General features: G+C 37.6%; 1 protein-coding gene and 1 pseudogene across 3 annotated transcripts in view; one reads left to right on the top strand and one right to left on the bottom strand.

Moving 5' to 3' along the window:
* Positions 1-4,233, top strand: part of LOC134382412 (small ribosomal subunit protein uS10-like) — a 67,047-nt pseudogene extending 62,814 nt beyond the window's left edge.
* Positions 1-12,105, bottom strand: part of JMJD1C (jumonji domain containing 1C) — a 330,011-nt gene that overhangs the window by 161,114 nt on the left and 156,792 nt on the right. The window lies entirely within an intron of this gene.

Here is a 12,105-nt window from a genome sequence, read left to right as displayed (position 1 = left end):
AAGCAAAGTTACTGGGATAGAAATCAGATCAGCAGTTGCTAGGATCTGGGGGGTTGGGTAAGTGGATTGATTATAAGGGTTTTCAGGAAACTTTCAGGGTAATGGGTATCATTTATGCCAAAATTTATTCAACTGTACAAATAAAAGGAGTGAATTTTACTGAATGTGAATTATACCTCTATAAGAATAAAATAAAGAACACATTTTTATGTCAAAAAAAAAAAAGAAAGAAAGAAAAAGATATTTACTGATGCCTAGCACTGTGCTAGGTTTACAGAATAATAAAGATAATACCTGTTGGCAGTGAATGATGAAATAATGAAGAAAAAAAAAGTCAATGCATAAGTGTTCTCAGGCATCTAATCTCTACACCTCTCACCCCCTTTTTAACAATTCAAGCCTCATGTCCTTTCAGTCTTTCCTTGACCATCTGCACATAGGACAGTATAATTTTGAATGAAAAAGACAGAGTATATATATTGGAAAAGAAGAGAATATATGAGGATAGAGGATAGAAAAAGAACATGGAAGACCAGATTTGGGAGTAGGTTGGGATTATTTTCAGAAGAGTTTTTACAAAAGTGTCCAGGCACATAAAGAACTAAGAGTGAAAGAAATGGAGAAAGGGTTTTTGTTTTAGAAAAAAGTTTATTGTTCATTATTCTAAAGAGGCTTCAAGAAAGATTTTTAAAATCTCCATATGCTGAGACAATTGCAATAACAGATGTCAAGGGTGCCACTGGGGTACAGAGTAAGGAGACCTAACTAAACCGAAATAGGAGTTGGTTCTGATCTGAATCTTGAAGAATTGGGCTATTCCAAAAATCAATTTTCTTCTGATCTCTTTGAAGAGACTACTTTTCACCTTCATTTTGCAATAATGTGACTTCTTACTTGATTCAGATGTTTTGAGAAACATAGTTTGTTCTGGAAAGGCACTAGAGGACTGGAAATGAGTTTGTGTAGTATATAATGCCTATAATATCACATACAAGTTTTGAAATATAAATAATAAAAGATTTCTTTGATTACATATAATACAAAAATAGCTTGAGCATAAAACAGTACTATAAAGTTACACAGCTATCTTAGAAGCCAAAGAGCAAGAAAAGAACAGGGTCTCACAAAGCTATATACTTAGAAAATTAAGACATAGCCATTCTTTTCATTTCTTTCTCAATGCTGCTTCTCTTTACATGTCTGAGAGTTAATACTATCTCTAGAGACAAACTAAAACTTAAGAATTTTAGTGTCTGTACCTACTTAAAGAGAGCCACCCACATTACTCCAAATTTACCTGTTATTCAGTTAGGCTCAGTATAGGGTAGGTGTCCATCCTTTATCCACTCATGAAGGTTGGGGGAAAAAAAGAATGCAAGATTCCGTTGCACAAAAATAAACTACCAGGGTTCTCTGGAACTTGGTGGAAGGAGGCAGGATTCAGAGAAAGTGTATTATCTCAAGTTAAGAAGACAGTTTTCAGTACACTTAAAAAATACTACAAATGCATTTGGCATTGTGGGGTCCATATTTTGTAGTCAGATTATCAAATGAAATTAGTGTTTTTCTATAATAAAATACACATTAAAATATTTTAGAAAAAAAATACTGCTTTTTTTGCTTGTATTACATGGAATACCAATTAATAGCTCAAGGAACACAGCATTTTCTAACCTCCCCAGACTCTTTTTCATGACCTTCTATCTAAGGTCACTACCATGTCTGAAATCAATTTTTGCTTTGGTCTGATAGATCAGGGATGATTTGACGTAGCAATGCAACCGCCCAGGGTGAGCTGATTCTGATGAAAATTTGCTTTAATTTGGGGTTTCCCTGAATAGAACAGAGATAAGGCACTGCAAGATCTGCCAATTAGATTACAGGAAAGACACAGAAGTCATGAAATTTATATTGAATTTCCCCCAAATATCCATTTGGCTTATCTATATATGAATTGAACTGAATTAATATAAATGTTTCTATCGCTTTTAAGTTCACAAAGTTTCTTTTAAACCAGTGGTTCTCAAACTTAGCTGCACATTAGAACCACGTGGGGCAGTTTTAACCTTATGTTTGGTTCTCATTTCAGACCATTTACAGTAAGAATCTTTGGAGGTTGGACCCCAGGCATCAATGTTTTTTAAACACCCCAGGTGCTATGGGTTAAATGTGTCCCCCAAAAGTTCATGTACTGGAAACCTGACCCCCGGTGTAACAGTTTTAAGAGGGTGGGAAATCCAACTATGGTATTTGAAAGGTGGGGACTTTAAGAAGTGATAGGATTGTGAGGACTGCGCCCTCGTGAATGGATTGATCAATTCATGGAGTAATGGGCTGATGGTTTAATGGGCATGGTTCTCATGGCTTTAAAAGGATAGTGAGTGAGAAGGTTAGCTCTCTCAATCCAGCCACTTTTGCCACGTGACATCCTCCTGCACTGCTGTAGAGAGTCACCACCAAGAAGGCCCTCACCAGAGTGTTCTCTGAACTGTGGACTTCCCAGTCTCTGAAACTGTAAGAAAAAAAATTTTATTTCTTTATAAATGACCCAGTTTCAGGCGTTCTGTTATAAGCAACAGAAAACAAACTAACACACCAGGTAATAATTGGTAGCCAAATCTGAGAACCAGTTCTTTAAACTAACTTTAACAAAGACCAGGATTTTCTAATACAAGGATTTGCAAATTAGTCTGGCTTGTAGGCCATATTTGCACCCACATCCATTTACCTTCCCCAACCAAGCCAAAGATAACTTTTGTAAATAAAGTTTTATTGTAAGACAGTCATGCTCATTCATCTACATGTCGTTGATACTTCCAACAGAATTACAGCCAGCAAAGCCAAATTTATTATATGGCCCTTTAATAAAAAATTTGTGGACGTCTATTCTAATATTTGGTGAAGCAGGACTACTGCAGTAAGGATAAACATCTCTGAAATTTAGTGCTGTGAGCAACTGTATACTACTTTACCTTAGACATAAAATCAAGAAAAGTGAGAGTGATCAAAATACACAGCTTCAACTAAACTTTTTTAAGAAATAAGACTTGCATATATGCAGGATGAGAAGGTGGTAGAGGAATGAGGACAAAACATTCCAGGCTGAGATAATAATTGGAGCAGAAACAGAGATGAAGAACATATATTTCAAAATTACAGATTTTAACTTAAGCTAAGACATGGGCTAATGAATTACAGCCTAAGTTACTTGGTGATTTCATTGGAGTTTCTATTATCAATAAAGCATAAACACACAGACACTATACAAGCAAAAAGATTCTGCCAATATATATTCCTTACATCTCTCCTTCTACTCTATTATCTCAGCTTGGATATAAAATCTAAAAAGAAACAGGAAAAAAAACTCTGTGACCATGGGTTAAGCAATGAGTTCTTAGAAACCAAAATCAGGGCTGGGGTGCGGGGGAGTGGTGGATTAATGGGGACAAAACTACCTATCCTAAGTGAATCATTCTGCAGTATATGTAGGTATTGAAACAACACATTGCACCCCACAAATATGCACAAGTGAATGTTAAAATATGTTGAATTAAAAAAAGAATTTGGAGCTCAACAAATTATTAAGTAATCACACCGTTGTTTAAAAAAAAAAAAAAGATACACTGGATTTCATGAAAATTAAAAACTTTTGCTAGAGCCTGGGAGAAAATATTTGCAAATCACATATATGAAAAAAATCCAAAGTTTACCAAAAAAGTTTAAAATTCAAAAATGAGAAAAGTAACAATAAAAAAATGATTTGAGCTTTTAGAGGATGAAGCTGCGGGTGCTTCAGACCACTGGTCCTCAGCTCCTGACTCACTACTTTTCACTCTTGCCAAGGAACAAGTTGGTCAGGAAGTCACACAGCAGCCACGCATTTTAAAGACACTGGAAAGACACCAGTGGAACCAGAGGTGGCAATTCACCGAATTAGAACTACCCCAACCAGCTGCAATGTAAAATCGCTAGAGAAGTTGTGGGCTGACTTGATCAGAGGTGCAAAGGAAAAGAATCTCAATGTGAAAAGGACTGGTTTGGTTGCCTATGGAGACTTTGAACATCACTATAACAAAAATGCCTTGTGGTGAAGATTCTAAGACACAGGATTGTTTCCAGATGAGAATCTACAAACGACTCAATGACTTGCACAGTCCTGAGACTGTTAAGCAGACTACTTCCATTAGTACTGAGCCAGCAGTTGAGGCTGAAGTCACCACTGCAGATGCTTAAGTTACTATTTTAATAAATTATTAGTTTTAGAAAATGATTTGATCAGCCACTGCTCCAAAAAATATACATAGTAAATAAGTTCACCAGTAGTGAAGATCCATTACCACAGGGGAAAAATAAATTAAACCAATGGTGTACCACTACAAATCTAATACAAAAAAAAAATGCAGCACTAACAATACCAAGTACTAGTGAGGATGCAGAGCAACTAGAACTCCCAACCACTTCAGGTGAGAAGTCAACATTTTACAGCTATTCTGGAAAACAGTTTGGCAGTTATTTATAAATTAAACATAATCTTACCATATGATCCCGGAATGCCCCTCCCTAGATATTTCTCCAAGTGAAATAAAAATTTACGTTCCTACAAAAACCAGTATATGAATGTTTTTGGAAACATTATTCAAAATCCTAAACAGTACACAACCCAGATATTTTTCAGTGGGTGAATGGATAAACTATGGTACATCCATACAATGGAATACTCTTCATTAATAAAAGAAACAAACCACTGGTACATTAAGCAGCATCACGGATCTCAAAAACATTATATTACATGGAAGAAGCTGACCTCAAAATGTCATGTACTTCATGATTAGATTTATATGACATTCTGAAAAACGCAAAAACTATAATCAAACAACAGGTTCAGTAGTTGCCAGACATTACGGACAGGGAGAGAACTTAACTACAAGGGGGCAGTACAAGGAAAATTCTGAAGGTGAGGATACTATTCTGTATTCTGCGGGGAATGATCACTGAAGAGTCCTACTCCGCCATCTTCTATATTTTTATTCTCTGTATCCTGATTGTGGTGGTGGTTACTGAGTATGAATTCGCCAAAACTCACAGAATTATACACGGAAAAATAAATGAATTTTACTGTATATAAGTTTTTAAAAGACCAATAATTTTTTCAGAAATTATATCCAAATACTTATAAAAGTAAAGCATGGTCTTCAATGAAGTACTAACTAAAGGAGATAGGGGAAAAAGTATATATAGATTAAAAGTAAATAGACCCAACTCTTAATAGTGGTTGTCTTTAGAAAAATATTAAAGATGACTTACTTCACTCCCTACAACTTTCTGTGTTTTTCAAAAATCTACAATGGATATTTTTTACTTCTATCATCACAAAATAAATCACTTTTTAAAAATGGGATTAGATAGCACAAGTTAAAAAAGATAATACACAAAATTTCTGAGTGGCTGAAAAGCAACTAAAATAAGGTCATGGAAAAGGAAAAATAAGAGAAATCAAATGAAGATGAGGCACTGAGACCTGTGACAGACAATAGTAAACTGGTTTTTCCTTCTACTTTGCTATTATTTTTAATAGCCTTACAGTATATCATAATGTAGCTCAAATAAAGTGCTACTTTAAAAACTAGTTTAAAAATTCATCTGACAGTGAGTAGTGTAGTTATGGGTAAAGTGGAAGTCCAAAAATTTCAGTATTTTGGTGCCCTTGTATGATATGGCACAACAACTGTATTTTTGTTCCAAAAGTAAAGTTGCCCCTGAGGGGTAACATTTTTGATAAACCTTTACTATTACATAGTATAAAAAAGGAAACAAATGAAGTACATAATTACTTTTTACTAATCTCAAAGTTTTTTTAATACATCAACATTCAATCAGAAACAAAGAAAATGCGTTTTCTTAATTGCAACTAAGTAAAGGCATAGAGATCAACGAGTAAACAGATGCTTGAAAATATTTTGAATAGACAGTATATTCAAACTGTTGGGAAAATAGGAAAATTTAATCAGGCCCCCTCGCCTTAGGTCTGATTGGGGGTCATGCGGCGCATTCTTTGTAAACGAGTTGTGTGTGGGTGGAGTTAGTGCACATGGGCGGCGCCACCACCTAGCTGGCACTGACTGCTTCAGGTGTCCGCCCCACACAGTCCTGGGGACCTTTTTAGGCCAGCTACCTAGCTCATAGACCTGCAGGTGAGGGGTCTGGTGACCCTGCCTGGCATGTGAAGGGTTTGTGATCCAGTCTGAACAATGGGCTGAGGGGTCTGTGAACTCCAGACCCAGCCCTAGCTTGACAATTGGCATAGTTGGTGCAGGATTATAGGCAGGTAAAATAACTCGACAACTGGCATAGAGTGCGACAGGATTCTGAACAAGTACAGGAGCCGAAAGCCCTTGGAAAGAGGAAATGTGGCTATCCTTGAACATGTGGTGCCCAGTGGCCACTTTTCTGCTGACCAGAGCCTGGCTACTCACTATGCTGCAAACTGATTGAGATTTGCGGCAGAAAGCAGAGTTGTTGGAAGCAAGGATGATTATCCTGGAGGATGACATGCAGCAACTGACCACACCTGCCTCTCACACCAGGGAAGACAACCAATCCAGTGGTGAGTTAAGTGAAACTGTGTGTCTCCAGGTATGTGCATCAGAAAATGAAGCACGAGTAGCCAATGGGACCAGATTGATAACCGGTGGGCAATCCACAGGTGACACAGTTCACCACCTATGTCCCATATATCCAGGTTGAAATGGTTCGCTTAGGGAGACAGTAAAGCAGAAGAAACAGGGAGAGCCCCTGGCGGCTGCAGCTATGGGACCTGGGGGTGGATGCTGTAACTGCTCTGGAGATGATGTTGTAAACGCATGTTGCATTTGTCCGAAGGCAGATGGGTCGCCAGGTGCCACTTAAATCCAAGAAGGCTTGGATGGTGCCATTTAAATCCAATGGCTGGCTGGTGCCATATGAACCCAAGAAAGCAGATGGCTCAAGGGGTGCCATATAAACCTTAGAAAAGAGTGACTAAGAGAATGCAGTTGTTCCAAATGTAGACGAACATTGCAGAACTGCCCTAGACCATGAGTGAATAGCTGGTGTAAGCCGAGCTGATTCAAGTAATTCAGGAGCCAGGGATGGGGCAGCTAGATGCTAATAGCCAAGACAGTGAAAAGGCCCTGAGGGCATTTCAGAAGCTTGGAAGAGCGCCCCTCCCATCACAAAGGCCTAAGAAATCTGAGTTTCTCTGGAGGACAGACCTGGGGCACTGCTGCCCTCAGCAAACTGCTCCCTGCATCCCAGCCGCTCTGGCTGGAGCAATCCTGTCTCAGCACCTCTGAAGAACAAAAGCCGAAAACCTGGGTGGCATTCACGTTGTGTTAAGTTTGCAGGCCAGCAGTATGTGAGAGCAGTGGAGGCATGGCAGCCTCCATCTAGGTTTCAGAAGATGTATGAAAAAGCCAGGGGACTCAGGCAGAGACCTGATCCAGGGGTGGAGTTGCTGCAGAGGTCATCTATGGAGCAATGTGTAGCAGAAAAGTGGGGTCGGAGCCCCCAAAGAGAACCCCCACTGAGGAAATGTCTAGTGGAGCCAGAATGGTGGGACTGCCACCAGGAGCCCAGAACTGGAAGCTGCTAGCAGTGTTCTTGACTCTTTACAGGTTCACAGCTGAAAGGAGTTTTGCCTTTAGTCTCAGATCAGACTTTGGACTTTTGAATTGGTGCTGCAACAAGCTAAAGACTTTTGGGACTGGGGTGGAAAGTGTAATATGTGAATTAAGGGTCGTCTATCCTCGCTAAAGGAACAGCGTGGAAGACTCTAAACGCAAAGATTGTACAGTGAGGGACGCTGAAGGGGTGGATTGTTGGGAAAATAGGATAATTTAATCAGGCCCCCTCACCTTAGGTCCAGTTGGGGGTGGTGCAGTGCATTCTTTGTAAAAGAGTTGTGTGTGGGTGGAGTTAGTGCACATGGGCACCACCACCACCTGGCTGGCACTGACTGCCTTGGGCGCCCACCCTGCGCAGCCATGCTCTACAACCTATGGCTCCAAGGACCTTTTTTTTGGCTGGTTACCTAGCTCATAGACCTGCATGTGAGGGGTCTGGTAACCCAGCCTGGCATGTGAAGGGTTTCTGACCCAGTCTGGACAATGGGCTTGAGGGGTCTGTGAGCCCCAGACCCAGCCCTAGCTCAACACAAATGATTCCCAAGATACATAAAACAACATGAAGAGAAAAGTCCATCCCTCTTCCCCCCTTGCTAGTTTCTACCTCACCAAAGACCCCTAGCTGAAAACATACACATGAAGGAAACCATGATTACTGGTTTCTTATGTACCCTGGTTGAGTGCCTTTATGTGTATACAAGTAGATGCAAATATATGCACTGATTTTTCTTACCCATTTAACACTTTAACAGTATTATATTTATTATATTATTACCTTGAGAGTACCAAGAACAAACAAAAAATGCTAAATACAGAACTAAATAAAAGTCCTACAATGAAATGTTATATATACACTCTCTCACAGATTTAGGTTTCAAGGCTGTCAGCAGTGCAGATGTGAAACTACGTTGAAAAAAATGTTAATGATTTATACAACTGTAAATGAAAAACTTACTGGGAGTTAGCTGAGGTTGCTCACCTATCCCAAGTAAAACATTAACCTCTGTGAGGCCGCAAAAGACCTCTTTAAAGTACAGCAACTCCAATGCTTAAACTGCCTATATTTAATATGCAAATTAACAAGGTACCTAATCTAAATCAGGAACCTCCATTTTCAGCATAGCAGCTATTCAGGTGGACTGGCTAAAAACACAAAACTGAGTAGAGAAAATATATTTCAAAAATGGACTGTACATATCAATTCTCACTTCCTCCTAGCATAGAGCAGCAAAAGAAAGTACTAGAAACATTTAAAACCCAGCAACTGTGCCATGTATTTTGTTATCTGCCTGCAAATCCAATCAGAGGACGGAAATAGAAACATTCTATCCTCTAAGCTATAAAGAAGCCTGTATTGTTATCACCTTTGACTTTACGCCTCCTTGCAAAAAAAAAAATTCAATAAAGGAACTAAATCTGTTAATCTCAGCCCAAGGCCTTTATCCTGAAATTAGTATATTAAAAACAAATACTTAAAGGTTTATCAAAAGAAAATTAAAATCTACTAATTATTATCCATTTTTAAGAAGGGCAACCCAAAGGCTGCTTACCTATGATGAGAAAGCATTAAGTGTCATCAAGAAACCAAAAAGTCTTGGCATCTGATCAAGAGATATATCCTAACCATGTGTCACTGGGTCAGCCATGAGAATTGTTAAATGTCTTCTCTCCAGACTATAATGAGATTATGGAGACATACGGGCTATTTGAACTAAGACTGGCCCTGAGCTCATACTGTGACTAGCATAATTAACAAAAAGCTTTACATAACCCATAGGTATGATTAATTTCCACAAATAGTTTATTTACTTGGTGAAAATATAATGACCTTGGGTCAAGAGAACCTAATCTCAGGCCTGCCACTCACAAGGTGTAGATCCATAGGAAAGTTGCTTATCTCATGAGGAGAGTTACCTCATCAGCAAAATGTAGATGATAAGGATGTTTTAAAGATTCAGTTAGATAGATTCACATAAAGGTAATTTACACAGTGCCTGGTATGGGGCAAAAGTTTGTTAACAGAAGTTATTGACAGCCTTTTTGTGTTGTCATACACTGTACTGTCATACACTGTATGTCAATGATGTTCAAGATACTCTGGCTCTAGTTCTTGTGTAAAGGGAAGTAAAAAATATAAATAAAACATCATCAATCCCTGTCCTCAAAGTGCTTGTAGAAGAGTAGGGTAGCGAGGCATACGCATATATACCAACAACTATAACTTAAGGCCTCATGTAATTGTTGAAAGTTTTTATGAAAAGTGCTAGACTTACAATGAGGATTCTCTGATTGCAACCAATGGAATCCTTGAAATAAAAGAGCTATACAATCTACCCTGGATTTGTAAGTATTTAATAAGCAGAAATAGGTGAAAAGTCTTTACAGGAGGGGAAAAAGCATAAACAAAAGAATACGTAAAAATATATAGCATTTTCTGGAAGTGTTAAATAGTTAGGTATAGACAGAATATAGCACTATGGGAAGTACATAGGAAGGGTAATGAATAGTAATAGCAAAAATTCACTGAAAAAATAATTTACAGATTTCTGACACTGAAAACTGATGGTAGGTAAAGAGTCTTTAAACAAACTATTACTTAAAAGTTTAGCATTTTAAAAAGCCTTAACTTTAACATTCTGCCCAACTCAAAAGTTACTAAAAAAGGGGCTGGCTGGTTAGCTCAGTTGGTTAGAGTGTGTGTTATGTAACACCAAGGTCAAGGGTTGGGAGTCCCCCACTGGCCAGCCACCAAAAAATAAAAAAAAGAAAAACAGGCAATCCTAAAAAGGAAAGCACTTATTAATTCTATATAATACACATCCTACAATATCATAAAAATTTGCACCTATACAATTGTGCAAAAAGAGTAAGATTTTTTTATTTGTACCAACATATGCAATAAATTCATAAATTTGTTTTATGAGTAAACAAATTTAAAACTCAAAATAGTACTATGAAGTTGGTATTAGTATTTACTCCCTTGTAGAGATAAGAAAATAAAGTTTTAACAGAGGGAGTTAAGTAGTAGTTACCCAGAATTAAAAATCAAAAAGCAAGTTATTCTCTAATTTCTTTCACTTTTATTGTGGACCCTTCACTCAATCTCATGATGTTAGGCTAAGGTAACATCTTGCATAACTATAGTAATATCGAAACCAGGAAATTGATATTGGTACAAACCACAAAGCTCATTCCCATTTCACCAGTTTTACATGCATACATTTGTGTGTGTGCACGCACACATATGTGGCTGCATAAAGTTCTATGCAATCTTATCATATGTGCAGATTCATGTAACCACCATCACCATCACAACCATGATACAGAACTGTTCCATAACTGTAAGGATCCCTGTTGCCTTCATCATTTATAAAAACCTTGAAATAGTACCTAAAGTTATTTACATAAGACAGAGGATAGAGTTACTCTTGGAAGAGAAAGATTTGGACAGTATGTGAAAGAGGCAAGAGAGGCCAAAAGTTGAAGAGTGGGAAAAGACGACTTTCTGACGAAAAGGTGTGTGAGAGTAGTTCTTGTTTGGGAAGAAAGATATTCAAAGCAGATTTTGTTGAAGTTTTCTTCTGACTTCTGTGATGTCTTCTCTAAGCACTTATTCAAAAAAGGTAATGTATGCTTGCATGCATTTATTTTAGATAATACACAATAATAAGATGGGCAACAGATTAGGAGGCAAGCAGGCCTAGCTTTACTTGGACTACACAATGACGAATTTTCAAGACTAGCTGATTTAAAGCCCAAAGAAACCATAATCTACCTGAAATAGCAGGCTACATGCATCACTATCTTTCTAAAATAAAATTCATCTGGTGCTCCAAAATTACTCAAATGTTCTTCAAATAAGCTATAAATGAGGGCTTCTTGTATTCCAATGAGGAGAGGAAAAACTAAGCTTAAATACTATTTATTTTACATAGTAAATTATAAGATAGTATTAGGGTTACTCAATCTACATAGAAGTATATGGCAGTGCTGCATTATAGTAACAAAGAGGTTTGTTAAAGATTTATTCCAGATCCATACATACCACCACTACATACATATTACTGACTACTACCTCATAGATTACAAAATAGAAGACAAACTCTGTCTGCAAACACAACATATATCGGAATACTAGATATTTTCAGCATTACTCACTAAGAAGTTAAAAGAGAGACATTTAAAATGATAAAAAAAATTCTAAATCTGTAATGATTTCTTCACCAGATGAAAGTGAATTACTTTGACATGGTTTTACTTCCAGACCCTTGCTGAAGAATGGAAAAGACCAGGGAAAGCATTCTTATATTCCTTGAAATCCCTAGGGAAGCCATCAGTTTAGCACAATCATCTTTGGTTTTACCCAGTTTAGACAATATTGCAATGGTTTGGATAGGTAATTTTCATTGTTCATACATCCACATTTCAACCTTACAACCTTAAA

Source organism: Cynocephalus volans, chromosome 7 (assembly GCF_027409185.1).
Source record: "Cynocephalus volans isolate mCynVol1 chromosome 7, mCynVol1.pri, whole genome shotgun sequence".
Lineage (NCBI taxonomy): Eukaryota > Metazoa > Chordata > Mammalia > Dermoptera > Cynocephalidae > Cynocephalus > Cynocephalus volans.
The sequence above is the reverse complement of the archived record's forward strand: the minus strand, read 5'-3'. Positions and strand labels throughout refer to the sequence as shown.